The sequence below is a fragment of the Tachysurus fulvidraco genome, chromosome 5 (genome assembly GCF_022655615.1).
Source record: "Tachysurus fulvidraco isolate hzauxx_2018 chromosome 5, HZAU_PFXX_2.0, whole genome shotgun sequence".
Taxonomy (NCBI): Eukaryota; Metazoa; Chordata; class Actinopteri; order Siluriformes; family Bagridae; genus Tachysurus; species Tachysurus fulvidraco.
The window spans coordinates 29,155,979-29,171,941 of record NC_062522.1 but is presented as its reverse complement, the minus strand read 5'-3'; the positions used below and the strand labels follow the sequence as shown (position 1 = coordinate 29,171,941).

General features: G+C 34.6%; 3 long non-coding RNA genes across 3 annotated transcripts; 1 reads left to right on the top strand and 2 right to left on the bottom strand.

Moving 5' to 3' along the window:
• Positions 1 to 1,712: 1,712 nt before the first annotated feature.
• On the bottom strand, positions 1,713 to 10,287 carry LOC113634516. Its single transcript, XR_003438530.2, has 5 exons — positions 10,028 to 10,287; positions 2,590 to 2,701; positions 2,359 to 2,421; positions 2,105 to 2,224; positions 1,713 to 1,978 (listed from the first exon to the last, which is right to left on the bottom strand). It is a non-coding gene; the product is annotated as an uncharacterized LOC113634516 (long non-coding RNA).
• LOC113634514 lies at positions 7,648 to 9,369 on the top strand. Its single transcript, XR_003438527.2, has 4 exons — positions 7,648 to 7,728; positions 7,927 to 8,000; positions 8,794 to 8,913; positions 9,168 to 9,369. It is a non-coding gene; the product is annotated as an uncharacterized LOC113634514 (long non-coding RNA).
• Positions 10,288 to 14,177: 3,890 nt separating the features above from the next.
• Positions 14,178 to 15,916, bottom strand: LOC113634515. The gene is made up of 4 exons (XR_003438529.2): positions 15,782 to 15,916; positions 15,490 to 15,552; positions 14,943 to 15,056; positions 14,178 to 14,634 (listed from the first exon to the last, which is right to left on the bottom strand). It is a non-coding gene; the product is annotated as an uncharacterized LOC113634515 (long non-coding RNA).
• Between the last annotated feature and the right edge of the window lie 47 nt (positions 15,917 to 15,963).

The following is a 15,963-nucleotide window of genomic DNA, read 5'->3' as shown; positions in this document are numbered from 1 at the left end:
CTTATTAAGGATTTATCTTCAATTTCAGATTGTATTTGAGGAACAACAGAATTAGATAGAATGTGCTACTGATGTTGCTGAAGACATGATTAAAAAACAACAACAACAAAAAAAAACAGAAATGATGAGGAGATCATTTTCTAGATCAAGCTCGTTCGTGGTTTTGCATCTCAGTTGCAGAAGTCAGTCTGACAGCATTTGACGAAAGAATAATTGGACTTTAGTTGGAGGCAGTATGACATAGTCATGCACGTCTTGAAAACATATGTTTGGCCTATGGAGATACAGAACATTTAACAATCAGTATAATTCACAACCTTATATACTGTACATACTGTAACATGCTTTAAGTTGTAGCAGTTGTTGTATTTATAATGTGGGACATCTGAGTCCTGAACTGAAGCAAAGCAGGAAGTTGCGAGTGAGCTAGAAAGCTGAATACTTATTTATTAAAAAAAAATTGGGATTGACTAATGGGCCAAGGGAATAAGACCAAATAAAGATCTCATAAGCTATCTGGTCAGAAGTCTCCCATGTTTTCTATGCCATTTAATGAAGATTGTTATATATATAGCGTTTAATTTAAATGTTCAATCCTGTGAAGTTTTTAAATGTGATGCTTCTCAGAGGTTCATGATCATAAGTAAGGTAATAAACACAATGTGAGATAAAAAGCCTTCACCACTGAAACAGGCATCATCCGTAGGTTTGCAGGTTTGGTACTTTGGAGTACATTTGCCATATACATCCTCAATACAGTAGTAACATTTCAAAGCAGAACCTGTAACAGAGTGAAAATCAACAATTAAATATTCAAATTAACGTAAGGATATCAAGTATCTCGAAGTCAAGAACTTTCAACACCCATGACTCATCAACATCAAGGAAAGAGCCAGAGTCATGAACAGAATCTTCATTTTCATTTTTCAGTTGATCGGAGGAGTATAATATGTCACAGATTGTACCTTCAGTGTTAGAAAAAGCAGACCAGGAGAAGGAGTCTTTGAGCTTTGACTGTTCACCACTTCTGAGTCCAACTTGTTTATCTCTCCTCTTTAAATACATCTGATGCACAAGTTTGCTCCCTCCTGGAATACAGGATTTAACAACAATGTACAAAACAAATCTGGATGTAACAATAAGTCATTTCATTTCCTGGTACTTCTTATCTGATGAAATGAAAGTTTTCTGGAACAAAGTGTATTTGGTGAAGCATCACTTCAAAGATAAGTGACATTTTTATTATAGTGTTACATTTAATAACTAGTGAATAGTAACAGGCTGATTTAAAGAAGTAAACAGTTGCTTGCACTGTAGTCACACCATTAAATCTCCTCTTCTGTGTAATAACAGTATCAGATGTGTGAAGATTGTGGAAAAGCCGCTGTTCATCTCATTCATTCATTCAGCTGTTTATCTCTGATTTTCTTCAGATTTTCTTTGTTCGATACATCTTCTAAAGCGGTGGTCCACAAAGACTTAACAAAGCATGGATCAGGTGTTCAAAAACATTTGGCTATAATGGTGTAATTATATTTAAGCTTGTAAAGCAGCTGATGGCTAAGCAACTATGAATGTCTCATGCTGTAAATATTAGTCATTACTCATCCAAGCCGTCGGGAGAGAACACCTGAAGCGGGGATCGAACCTGGGTATTCTTGATCACCCACATTAAACAGAATCAACTAATATTCAAGAATAAACAATGCTGATGAAAGTAATTAAGCATCTTTATTGAGAATTGCTCTTCAGTTACAAATTTTGTTGGACTACAAACAGACTCTGACCGATTAAACAGAATGTTGTATCGATGTACTTGATCAGGATCTTATCTTTTACATCACTCATGTTTGTGGATCAGCATTTTAATTGCATAAGTTGTTTGTACAGCATGTGACTTTCCGGTTATCCTCACTGTGCTTTAACGTCTGACAATTTAACAAAGTCATGCACTGCTTGAGAGGAAGAAATGCTTGATCTAAGGAGATAAAGAACATTTAGAAATTAGTGTAAGTCTGAGTACAGTATGTATGTAATATTTGCTATGTAATATTCACAGTCTCAAACATGCAATAATCATTAAGAAAGGCAATAACAGACTTACAGATCTGGGAAAAGCGTTCACCACTGAAACAAGCAGAATTATTCATTTTGCACTTTTCTAACTCACGATGACATTTGCCATCTTGTTGCGCGGTACAGCGGTAACATACCAAAGCTGACCCTGTAAAAGAGTGGAGACAAAATCCACATCACATAAAAGTACCATTAAACAAAACTGGCTTTGCATCTTCTTTACATTCCATGTGCTGATCCAAGTGCATTATCATGAAGAAGTCAATAATTGTCGACACTCACCATTCATCAGCATCAAGGCAAGAACCAGAGTCATGAACAGAATCTTCATCTTCATTTTGCAGCCTAAATGTAATTTTAAAAAATCATTTCCGAAAGTGACTTTTGATTAATTGCAGAAACGTCCAATGTAATTTAGACATTACAGATAAACTATTAAACTACATATAGACAATAAAATATAAGTGCTTGACATTTTCATAAGAATGTTGACATGCCTTCATAAGAGCTTACCTTCACAGCTTGGACTGTTCACCAGTTCTGAGTCTTAGTTTATTCCACCGCCTTAAATAAGCAGCAAATACGTTCCCTCCTTCCTGGATTTCAAAGATTCTTTGGACATTGACTTGTCGATGAGAGAAGACAGGATGTAACAGCAATGATCAAAATAAATCCAAGTGTAACAATTAGTGATGTTGTTTCTTGGAACGAAGAGATATTTTATCTCTTATCTTATTAAGTACAAGATTTCAGGAACAAACTGTATTTGGTACTGCATCACTTCAAAGAAACGTGACATTTGAAGTATCAGATGTGTGAAGATTGCTGTAAAGGCTCACTGTCACAGTAAACCTGAGCAAGACACCAAAATGTAACTCAGTACAGGTGAATACAGAATGTTCCTGCTTTAATCTTACTGTTTTGCAAATGTGTTGCATTTTCTGGCTGAGGGTGTTCTACATGTATATTTGCATCATCTCAGTTATCCACATATTCTTTTTTTCATTTAGATCATTAATTAAAATTCTTTAAATAGAATATAATAGAACGGACATAGAAGCCTTTCTTATCGCCACATATACATTACAGCACAGTGGAATTCTTTTCTTCACATACCCCAACTGAGAAGGTTGGGGTCAGAGTTCAGCGGCAGGTATGATACAGCTCCCCTGGAGCAGGGAGGGGTTGAGGGCCTTGTTCAAGAGCCCAGCAGTGGCTGCTTGGCTGTGCTGGGCCTTGAACCCCGATCAACAACCCAGAGACTTAACCAGTTGAGCCACCACTGCACCATTAAATTTGAATAGTGCTGGAGATGACAAGAAATTCATCTCCACAAAACTGTTAATGCAATCATTTCTGTAGCGATTAATTTTTAGGGTCTCGGATATTTCTTTTGGCTTCACCACCAGCAGAAACCTTCCTCATTTAGGGGGGACATCACTAATGTGTCTTTTGAATCAATCCCCCACACCTGTAAATGTCCAACCCTATTAACATAAAACATGTTAATACCTTTTCCACCCACTCGCCACCCAAATTATAATGTATTCAAATCCAAAACATGTTGAAACATTTAAGCAGAAAGTTATATTATTTATTTAATTGTTTGTTTGTTTGTTTGTTTGTTTGTTTAATCAATTAACTGGCAACCAAATTAACATCAAATTAGGATCAGCTGATTCTGTAAGATTTTTCTTCATATCTTCTTGGATTCATCCAACAGATGTAGCCATTGTCCACAAAGACCATACAAATTCATGTATGGTGTCTCACTTGGTAAAAGGCAGTCAGTAAGGAGCGGTGTGTAAAAAAACACTAGATGTACTAAGAAAGGGCCATCAACAAACTGAGAAAATAAAGCCACACAGTGACATCAGCAACAACAGGATGTCCCTCCCTAGTCAATGTTGAGGGAATCACAAGCTAAAAGTACCAGTCAAATTTAGAGCAAAACCTTCATGTGTATCCTAGTAAGCTGAAGATTAAAAGAAATTTCACCTTTCAGCACAACAATGATCCACAGCATACATCCAACACACCAAAAGAGCTTAGACCTTAATCCATTTTTTATTTAAAAAAGAGAGAGCGATGGATACACAACACACCAAAGACAATGTCATTGTTACAAACAAGACTACAGGGATAGGTTAGGATAGTTTAATACACAAAACAAAGTGAAACAGAACTTTTCCAAACAGTATGTAATTACCATTGAGCAGGGACACACGATAGAAGGTGATGCAGAAAATAGGAACATTCAAAACTACCAGAACATGCATAAGTATGGTTAGCATCCAAACCGTAATCCAAAAGTATACAGCAAAAACTGGCAAAGTTTAGTCAGGGGTCAAAACAGGACTGTTTAGGGGTCAAAGGGGTCAAAACAGGACAGGACATTAGTCAGGGGTCAAAACAAGAATTGGAGATCCAAAATTGAGATAACACTCAACCGGAAAACATAGCTGAAATACAAAGACTTGACACCAAAAACCTCAGAAATCATATTGATCATATACAGTACCTCACAAAGAAGGACAGAAGCAAAGAAGTTTAATCAATTAATCAATTATATGGCGATGGTTGTTGACAATTGTAGCTATATTTGTCAGCCAATTCAAAAACGGGATCTGTGATGTTGTGCACTGTGACACTTTAAATAAGCAAATTATATACTTCAATACTTTGATGAGACATGGGATAAACATGTGTGGACATACTGGCAGACAGTAGAAGCAGAAGTTTCTGCAGAGCATTTAACATTTACATGTATGGCATTTGGCAGACCCTTTTATACAAAGCCAAGTTCTGCTTCACTAGGTTACAGACTTGGGATACCATCAACCTTAAACTTTATTCAGGATATTTTCCCCTGATCTGATGCATTTCTATCATAAAATCCTCATAAGCTAATTTCGTAAACTCAACATGTCTTTACTGCCAGACCCTCACACCATTTCTCATTTTAGCTGCTTTTGTCTTGAAAAAAGTACTGAAACATAAAAGCTGATGAGAAAAGACTTTTATTAAGAATTGTTCTTCAGTTTCAGATTTTACATCATGTATGCTTGTGGTTCAGCACCATTTTAATTGCATAAGTCCTTTGTACAGAACTTGAGGTTTCGGTGATCTTTTCCTTGCTGTAACTTGAGACACTGTGGCAAAGTCATGCACTGCATGAAATCGACTGACAGATCTAAAGACATAAAAAACATTTAACAATTAGAACAAGTCCCTATTTCCGACCTTATATAATTAACATGCTTTAAGTTGCAGTAGTTGTTGGTGTTGAGCTAGATAATAACATGAGCATCTGAGTCCTTTATGTGATCATTCTCTATATATTTCTCTGTCTATTTAGCGGGTCACAGATTAAAGTTTTTTTTTCATTTGACATTAGTGATTGTCTACTATTCCAACATATATTTTTTTTAATTAGTAAACATACTTATATGGTAATAACGTTCACCAATGAAACATGCAGGGATCAAAACATTGCACTTTTCAATCCTTGGGTTACATCTGCCAATTCTATTCAGGGGACAGTTGTAACATTTCAAAGTAGAACCTGTAACAGACATTAACAGATATATATAACAGATCAGAATCCACGATGAAATAAAAACCCCTGTATAGTACCACTGATCAAAGCGTGATTTTTTTTTAATCTCCATCCATGTCTTATCATTGGTCACTTGTCTTATGTACACCTTCAGAGCTAAGCAGTTAATATTTATAATATTTTAGACATCACCTGTGCTATAACCCCACCTAGACCTAGAACAATAATTACAGAATTGCCCTAAAGAGACAACACAATCACTTGATGTTCTTTCATCCTGCCATATCTTCTTCACTATCCAAGTGCTAATCAGCATTATCTTGGACTCAGTGCCTGTCGACACTCACCACTCAGTCGCGCCCGGGGAGCAGTTGGGGGGTTCGGTGCCTTGCTCAAGGGCACCTCAGTCGTGGCCGGCCTGAGACTCTAGCCCACAACCTTAGGATTACGAGTCAGACTCTCTAACCATTAGGCCACGACTTGCCCATATACATATATATATAAATAATAAGTAAATATATGATAAGATGTTACCTTCAGAGCGGTCAAGCAGAAGGAGTATCTGAGCTTTGATTGTGCACCAGTTCTGAGTCCCACTAGTTTATATATCGTCCTTCAAATGAATCTGATTTACAAGTTTCCTTCCTCCTGGTGGACATTCACCCATCAATCAACTAAAGAATACAAGATTGAACAAAATGTACAAAACAAATCCCAGTGTAACATAAGTCATGTAATATTCTAGCTCTAAACACTATTTGGTACTGCATTTCTTCAAAGGAAACTGACATTGTTATAACAGTATTGCATTTAATAACTAGTGCTTTCACTGATAAGAGCAACAGGCTGATTAGAAGAAGCAAAAAGTTGCCTGCACGGTATTCATGCCACTCTTCTGCATATACAGATTCTACAAATACATCAACACTGCTTCACTAGGTTACAGACTTGGGAGTCCAACCTAAAACCCTATGTAACCCAGATAAATTTATGGGTGTTTGGTTTAGATTTATGTATTTATGCAAAACCAATTGTTTATGTTCCATATAAATAGTTTTCCAATTGAATGTTGTGAAAGTTAAAATTCATTGGCCAGATGATCATGAGTCATGTGATCTCTATAAAAGGTAGCCGTAATTAAAAATAATTAATCATTTGTTATATGCTTTTTGTTTAAATAATATAAATAAATATGCTGGTAAAAATTATTTAAAAAGAACTTGTATCTTGTTTAAGTTTTATTAAGTGTATGTGTCACATGATGGATGCATGCTGGGTGCAGGGAGAGAGCGCGAGAGAAAAATGGAAGGAGTAAGACAATGGACTGCTGAACTAAAAAGTACGACCTGTCCTTTGATTAGTCTAACAAAGCTAATTAGGTGTTCAACCCGAACTCTCTGTAGTGATAGTTTTTGTTCGGAGTGGGAAAAGAAACACGTTGAAATCGCCTCTGTGAATAATTGAGACGAAGCAAATATATGTGTAGGACTTCCTGACCCAGAACCAAAAAACGCAACACATTTGCAATACTGTCTGATTAAAGCAGGAACATGTTGTATTCATCTGTATTGAGTAACCTTTTACTAGTGCTGTTCAAGCTGAAGTCTTTTCTTGTTCATGTTTACTGTGACAGTGAGCTCTTACAGCACAGTGTCTGCTGTAGGGCGGCTTTTCCACAATCTTCCAAAAAGGGAGATTTAATGGTGTGACTACTGTGCAAGAAACTGTTTACTTCTTCTAAGCAGCTTGTTGGTGTTATCAGTTAAAGCACCAGATATTAAAAGTAATATTGTAATAAAAAAGTGATGCAGCACCAAATACAGTTTGTTCCTGAAATCCTATGTTTTATATGATAAGAGGTGAAATATATTTTGTAACAGACTGCAAAAGAACACGTCTAATTGTAACACTAAGAGTTATTTTGTTCATCATTATTAAATCTTGTATTATCTAGTTGACTGACGCATGAATGTCGATAGCACTCAGGAGGGAGGGAACTTGTACATTTTATATAAAGGAGCAGATATAAACCAGTGGGACTCAGAACTGGTGAACAGTCAAAGCTCAGAGACTCCATTCTTCCAACTTTGAAGGTACAATCTTATAAAATATCATAATTATAGAGCTTTTAAATGATATTTTTTAAAATTGTGATTAAATGTACTTATAAAGAATGATATTTCAGACACTTACATTTTATAGTTAAATATATTATACTCTGTAACAACCAGACATACTCATTAGGAATGTTTGCAATTAATCATAAACATTTTTTAATATATTTTTCTTAGAACCCCTCAAGATTGAAAAATGAAGATGAAGATTTTGTTCATGACTCTAGTTCTTGCCTTGATGCTGATGAATGGTGAGTGTGAACACTGAATTGAGTGAATGCAAAATAAAAAAGTGAGCAATCGGGCACTTTGTGGAGGAATTTGTGATAGTAATAATCAATTCTGTAATCATTGTTACAAGCAGGGGTTATAGCACAGGTGATATAAAACAATCTAGCATGCAAACCTGACAACTTAAGAACATGGCTTGTATTTAGACAAGTGCATGATTAGCGTCTTAAATATTATAATAATTAACTGCTTAGCTCTGAAAAGGTGTACATTTAAGACCAATGATAAGACATGGATGGAGATCCAAAACAAAAACACATATCAATGTAAACAGAAAGCACTGGGAGTTTTTACTGTCAACTTTCACTCATTAAGGACATTGTCCACAACGCTTAGATGAAATCATCTTAATGTGAAAGAAAACATGAGAATATTCATGCAATCAATTATTGTGGGAATTCAGCCGCAAGAGCACAAGAGCTGTACCTGCAATGATTTCCACCAAGAAGGTCTGACATTAAATTATTGTTAAGATGTTGATGTTAGTGATCTGTGCATACCACAATTGTGTGTTTCTAGCTTTGTGGCAAGAGTTTGGGGAAAACCTCCATATACGTGTTATGGTCAGATGTTAAGGAGAAAATAGTGGATGTTAAGCCTTATAAAAATTAATTAATGAATAATTAAATGACAACACTGCGGAATGAATAAAAAAACTAACTAAAAAAAATCATACTTTGATCAGAGGTACTATAATGTCTTTATTTCATTGTGGATTCTGATTTGTTATATGTCTGTTAATCTCTGTTACAGGTTCTACTTTGACATGTTACAACTGTCCCCCGACTAGAGTGGGCAAATGTACCCGCACTATTATGGAGTGCCCTACTGCGAATCATGTGTGTTTCAGTGGAGAACGTCTATGGTCTATAAGTATGTCTCATTACTTTTCAATGTTGGTACAGTAGACAATCACTAATGTTAAATTTTAAAACCTTTGTGAATGGCTAAGTAGACAGAGAGATATATAGAGAACGACCAAATAAATAGCATCAGATAACAGAACTCAGATGCTCATGTTATTATCTAGCTCAACACCAACAAGTGCTACAACTTAAAGCATGTTAATTATATAAGATTGGGAACAGGGACTTGTTCTAACTGCTAAATGTTCTTTGTGTCTTTAGCTTGGAAATTCAAATATATGCATTGCATGATTTTGTCAGAGTGTTTGAAGTTACATCACCGGATAGATCACCGAAACGTCAAGTGCTGTACAACAGACTTATGCAATTGAAATGGTGCTGAACCACAAGCATAACCCTAAAGCATACATGATGTAAAATCTGAAACTGAAGAAAGATCCTTAATAAAAGTCTTTTCTCAGCAGCGTTTATGTTTGAGTACATTATTGACCAGAGATACAAGGCTTTTAAGCATAAAGACAAAAGCAGTCTGAAATGAGAAATGGTGTGAAGGTCTGGCAGATTTTCTCAATCTTCTCTTCATAAAAGGAGGCAAGGTCTTCAGCAGTCAGGAAGGACGAAGCAGGTGGAACCAGTAAAGACATGTTGAGTTTATGAGATAAGCTTATCAGAAAAAAAATAATCCTGAATTGGTGTAGCGCCCCTAGCGTTAACGGCTATTATGGGGTGGCTAACCTGAGCTCTTTTTAATCGATTTCTAACAATCTTAAGCCTAATCCATTTGTTTTATCTTTACTTCGAGTATGGATTCTATTCATAATTAAATGTATTAAATTACCAGGTACCAAGAAATGAGACACACACTTCAGTCTTATAAATATAGACACAACACAATTTGAACAACATGAACAATTTTGTGATGTCAAAATATGGTGCAAATTACTTTCAAAGTCAAGTTCAAGTTTAAATGAAAGATATCAGTAATATATACAACTTATTACTCAAAACTGAGTATAAATAAATAGATAGATAGATAGATAGATAGATAGATAGATAGATAGATAGATAGATAGATAGATAGATAGATAGTAAAAGCCGGCAAAAGTAAATGAACACTTTACTCAGTATAGTTGCAGGCCTGTACGTAGCTGGGGTTCGTAGAAACCAAACAAAATAGCTACTTCACCACGAGGGCAACAAACGGAAAAATAGTACCTTGATGACGATTGTTTGTGCTCCTTACACGCTTCAGAAAGAAAAATGTCGATGAAAAACACAAACAGACATTGGATGCTTCACGGGATACTCGTACACACGTAGTCCTTGCTAGTTGTGCTACAGCTATCCGCCAGTCCGTTAGCCAAGTTCATGCACTTAAGTTTCCGTTCGTCAGAGGCATGGGTGTAAATTTCATTTAACAGTAAGGGGGACAATAAATCTAAAATTTCTCATGAGCAATTTTTTATGGGGGCACACAAATAATAGTCCAATTGTACTTATAAAGACATGTCCCCACAGTGAAAAGATTTGCTTTTATCATTATTATTGTAGCATGGAGATTGTGTCATTACGGTTATTTTCAAAGTTTTTCTTCAAAGAAAGTAAAACTATCACAAAAATAATCACAACAATAAAAACAAGGAATTAAAAAAAGGTTTAAAATTGTATTTAAAATGAATTAAGACACTTAAGAACAGAATAGTAATTGATTATACAAAAAAATACAGTGAGGTCAGTTCGGACGTAGCACAGTGATAATTTAGTAAATGCACAGCTAAACATTTTGCTAATTGTGGCCGTTAATGTTAAGTTAACATTATGCCAAGTCGTCCCAATAAAACAATGCATGTGAAACGGCTTTGGCGTGTTAGTTACAGTGCAGTATGTAACAAGCTATTGTAAACAAACTAACGTTAATTAGAGAATTAATATTTTAATAGCAGATTCATGGAAAATTACATCGGTAATCAGCATTTTTGCCGCAACTAATTAATGAACGAGTCTGCATCAAGTACATTAAAGAGAATCGCTTTATTTAAAGTGTATAAAATCCCCCACTTAATGGAGTTCAACATTAACTGAGCCGCAGCCACACACAGTGACTCGCGTGTGTGCAGAGTAGGTGCGATGAACTGGGAAAGCAGGCAGTGGGTCAAACCACTGTGAGGAAGGGGAGGGGGAACTCAAGTGTTTCTAAATGTACTTTTTGCGGGTTTTTTCTACTTACACAATTATTTAGGTATACATGCATATATTCTTCACAATAGAGAGTGCGATATTTTTAAATATTTTTTTGGGGTGGACAATCCTCAGTTGGGGGGGGGGGGACACACACGATATGTCCCCCCCGGGATTTACGCCCATGTTCGCACCCTATTTTTTTTCTTTTAGATCATTACTGAAAGGTCCTCAAATCTAACTAGTGCTTAAAACTACAAGAAATTTAAATGAAGCAAATTGGTGTTAATGAAATCATTACTATGTCTCCATTTTTTAAAAGATTCCAGGACTGATGGCTGAGCAACGTTGTACTGTATGTTTCAAACTATGAATATCATTCATTACAATGTATAAAAAAAAACTAAGGCAATTAGTCTTCATTTGCCAGCATGCTCCTCAAAAGGGAAAAATACATATATATATATATATATATATATATATATATATATATATATATATATATATATATATATATATATGTTTGTATGTATGAATATTTATATATAATATAAAATATAATATAATAATATAATATAATATTATAATATAAAAGACTTTTTTAAGTTTTCAGATTTTATTTGAGAATAACCACAACAGATAGATTGGAACGAAAATACTGCTTATGTTGCTAAAACACTATTGAAAAAACAAAACCAAAAAACAGTAATCATAAGGAGATCATCTTTTAGATCAAGCATGTCCATGGCTCATCACTATCTTAATTGCATAAGTCACTTGTACAGCATATTACATTCTTCATATCTTTCCGGTGCTGTAGTTCTTGGCAACTTAACATATTCATACACTGCTTGAATTGTCCTGACATGCGATCTAAGGAGATAAAGAACATTTAGGAATCAATGTAAGTGCCAATTCACAATCTTATACATAGTAATTAATATTGTAATCTGAATCTTCCATTTTTTTAAGCAGTGCACAGCAGAGATGGTAACGTTTATAGTTTTATTTAAATGTCAAAGACTTATGAAGCCTTAAAATGTGCTGCTTTAACATTCTGAGCTGGAAAGAAGGATAATAAAATTCATACAGCCAAAGGTATGACCACTGACACAGGCATCTTTAGCAGGGCTGCACGTTTTAATCGTCAGAGTACATTTGCCAATGTAACAGAAGTAACATCTCAAAGCAGAACCTGTAAGAAAGTGGAGAGCAAAATCCAAAATAAAACAATTACATTAAAGTTTTTTTTTTAATCTCCAAGCAAAACTGATTTTATGTTTATTATTCATTCATAAATTATTTAATTTAATTGTTCTGTAGCCAAATTTATAATAATTTAACATCCAATCTTTTCTCCTTCCTGAATAAACCGTATGGTCATGTAACAACCCACTGTGAGGTTCACTGGTCAGATGTAGACATACTTAGAACCAACTCGGACAACCAACGCTTTATGGTTTGTAGTCTTATTATAGAACACTGTATCTGAAGGCTATATACTGTATCATGTACACATATAGTTTACAAAGGGTTGCATGAACCAGTTTGTAAATTAGAAAATTTCATGAATTCCCAAAATGCACAAATGCTCTCATGTTTTTATTTTTTCTCAGTAAATTGTTCACACTCACCATTTTTCACCATTAAGGCAAGAATTAGTGTCATGAATAGAATCTTCATCTTCAGTTTGCGACCTATAGAGTGATTTTTAAAAAAGTAATAACCTTTGATTAGTTACAGAAATGCCTTTGGTTAATTGACTGAAAAGTTTTTACTTTTTATGTGTGTGTGTGTGTGTGTGTGTGTGTGTGTGTGTGTGTGTGTGTGTGTGTGTGTGTGTGTGTGTGTGTGTGAGTGTGTGTGTGTACAGTACATTAAGTATATTATAACAGTATATTATCTTAACAAGTATATTATCTTACCTTCAGTATTCGAAAGAGAAGTCAAGAAGAAGGAGTCTCTGAGCTTTTATTGTGCACCAGTTCTGAACTAGTTTCTCAACTAGTTTATATATCGTCCTTCAAATGAAACTGGTGGACATTCACCCAACAATCAACTACATAATACAAGATTGAACAAAATATACAAAACAAATCCCAGTGTAACAATAAGTCATGTGATATTCTAGCTCTAAACACTATTTGGTACTGCATCTTTTCAAAGGAAACTGACATTGTTATAACAGTATTGCATTTAATAACTAGTGCTTTCAGAAAAATGGGTTTGGGAATTTCTGTCAGAAATGAACAGATAAAAGAATATGGATTGAAAAAGGTGTAGATTTATGTAATTTTATTTATTTATTATTTTGTGATATCTTCTACTGCTCCTGAGACTGAATGTACAAATCCTCACAACCACACTCCAAACTGTAGTGGAAAGCATTTCCAAAAGAGTGGAGATTAAAATATCAGCAAAGAAGATTTAAATCTGGATTGGGATTCTCAAAAATTACATATGGGCTTAATGATCAGCCTTTCACATACTTTTTGTCATGTGGTGTTATTTTATTCATGCTATTGGCTGAGTACATTGGTATGTTTATACCATGAATATTATCCATTGCAAATGAATTTGAATTGTGAATGAATTGTTTAAGATCATCTACAGTAATTTTATAATGTTAATCCAATAATTCTACAAATAATAGCATTTGTCTTCATCTTCCACAGTCTTGAACTGTGTTCAAAATCTATTCAAACATAAAAGCTGATAATAAAAAACTTTATTAAGACTTTGTGGGTGTGGTCTGAAACAAGTAGATAATATTTAAAATATTTAAACAATCCTCATCTTCAATTGATTTTCAATTTTCTATTGATGTCCCACAGAGCTCAGTACTCGGTCCTCTTCTGTTCTTCCTTTATACTCCATTTCTTGGTGAAGTCATATCCTCAAATGGAATACATTTGTTTTCAAACTTCTTAAGTTCTCCTACACAACCCCAGTGCTGTGCTATTTCAGGTAACTGCCAGCATCAAAGTAAATATACATTTGCCTTAAAGCGCTTATTACATCCATGTTTATTGGAAAGCTTTCCCTGTAGTGTTCAGGTTATTATAACAAAAATGCTCAAAAATGACACAAGGGTTTGATGTCATTTGGTGAAATTTTATTTGATTGTAAAGCAGCTAGTGGCTGAGTACACTGATATGTTGGATGCCATGTATAAGATCATTTAATGCAATAAAATTAATCCAATAATTCTACAAATAATAGACTGTCTTAATGCTCCACAGCCTTGCAACTCAGGTCAAAAATATGCTCAGAAATTCATTTGCAGAATATACTTTTAATATTTATTCAGTTTCAGAATTTGTTTGAGGAGAAACAGACTTTGATATTGTTAAATACATGCCAGAAGACCAAAAAATCAGTAATCATTAGGAGACCATCTTTTAGATCAAGCACCTCCATGGGTCAGCACCAGCTTAGTTATTGCATAAGTTGCGCTTACAGCATTTGATGCTTGGGAAAGTAAACAGGTTGTCCATAACGTTGCATAGATTCTCAGAAATGCACCCTCTGAATTCGACAGTTCTGTTATCTGAGGAGATAAAGTACATTTATCAATTAGTACAAGTGTCTATTTACAAACTTTCATAAATAATACGCTTGAAGTTGTAGCAGTTGGTGTTGATGAGCTAATGTGAGATATCAAAAAGAAGTAGAAAGATGCTAAAATAACTTAGTTTATAAAATAACATATTAAAAGTTTATTAGTGATTGTCTAGTGTGCCAATGGAACAGTTTTCTCAGCAGAGTATTGAAGATATTTAGGGTTTTATGCATATGTTAAAATGCACTGCACATGTCTTTTACAATGATCATAAAGATAGGTAATAAAAGACATACAGCGAGTGGCAAAGACTTGGCCAGAAGCACAGATCTCCTTCTTTTCACACCTTGCAATCTTGGGAGAACATTGGCCTTCATTTATAGGACAGCGGTAACATACCAAAGTAGAACCTGTAAGAGCATTAAAGCACTTCTAAATAAAATTGTTTATTTTTATTCATTCATCAATTATTCATAAATTTTTTAATTCAATTATTCTATAGCGACATTTCTATATGACTACATCATGCACTGTTTTTTCCTTACCTAGTTACAGCAACACTGTCACTGCCAATACATCTTTATGTACTAAGACAAGGGTATTCAATCTTACCCAAAAAGAACTAATGTGGTGGGGCTCCAGTTTTTTAAGAACCAAATCCTTCAGCCACACCAGCCCTTTATATCTATATGTAGCGTTTAGTATCAATGTCTTTCCCAAATACAGTTAGCATACAAGTTGCTCAAACCAGTTTAACATTATTACTATCACAAATTCCTCCACAAAGTTCCCGATTGCTCACTTTTTCATTTTGCATGCACTCAATTCAGTGTTCACACTCACCACTCATCAGCATCAAGGCAAGAACAAGAGTCATGAACAAAATCTTCATCTTCATTTTTCAATCTTGAGGAGTTTTAAGAAAAATATATATATTAAAAAATGTTTTTGATTAATTTCAAACATTCCTAATGAGTATGTCTGGCTGTTACAGAGTATTATATATTAACTATAAACTAAGTATAAATTAACTATAAAATTTAAGTAACTAAAATATCATTCTTTATACAGTAAGTACATTTAATCGCATTTAATATCATTTAAAAGCTCTATATAATATTTTATGAGATTGTACCTTCAAAGTTGGAAGAATGGAGTCTCTGAGCTTTGACTGTTCACCAGTTCTGAGTCTCACTGGTTTATATCTGCTCCTTTATATAAAATGTACAAGTTCCCTCCCTCCTGAGTGCTATCGACATTCATGCGTCAGTCAACTAGATAATACAAGATTTAATAATGATGTACAAAATAACTCTT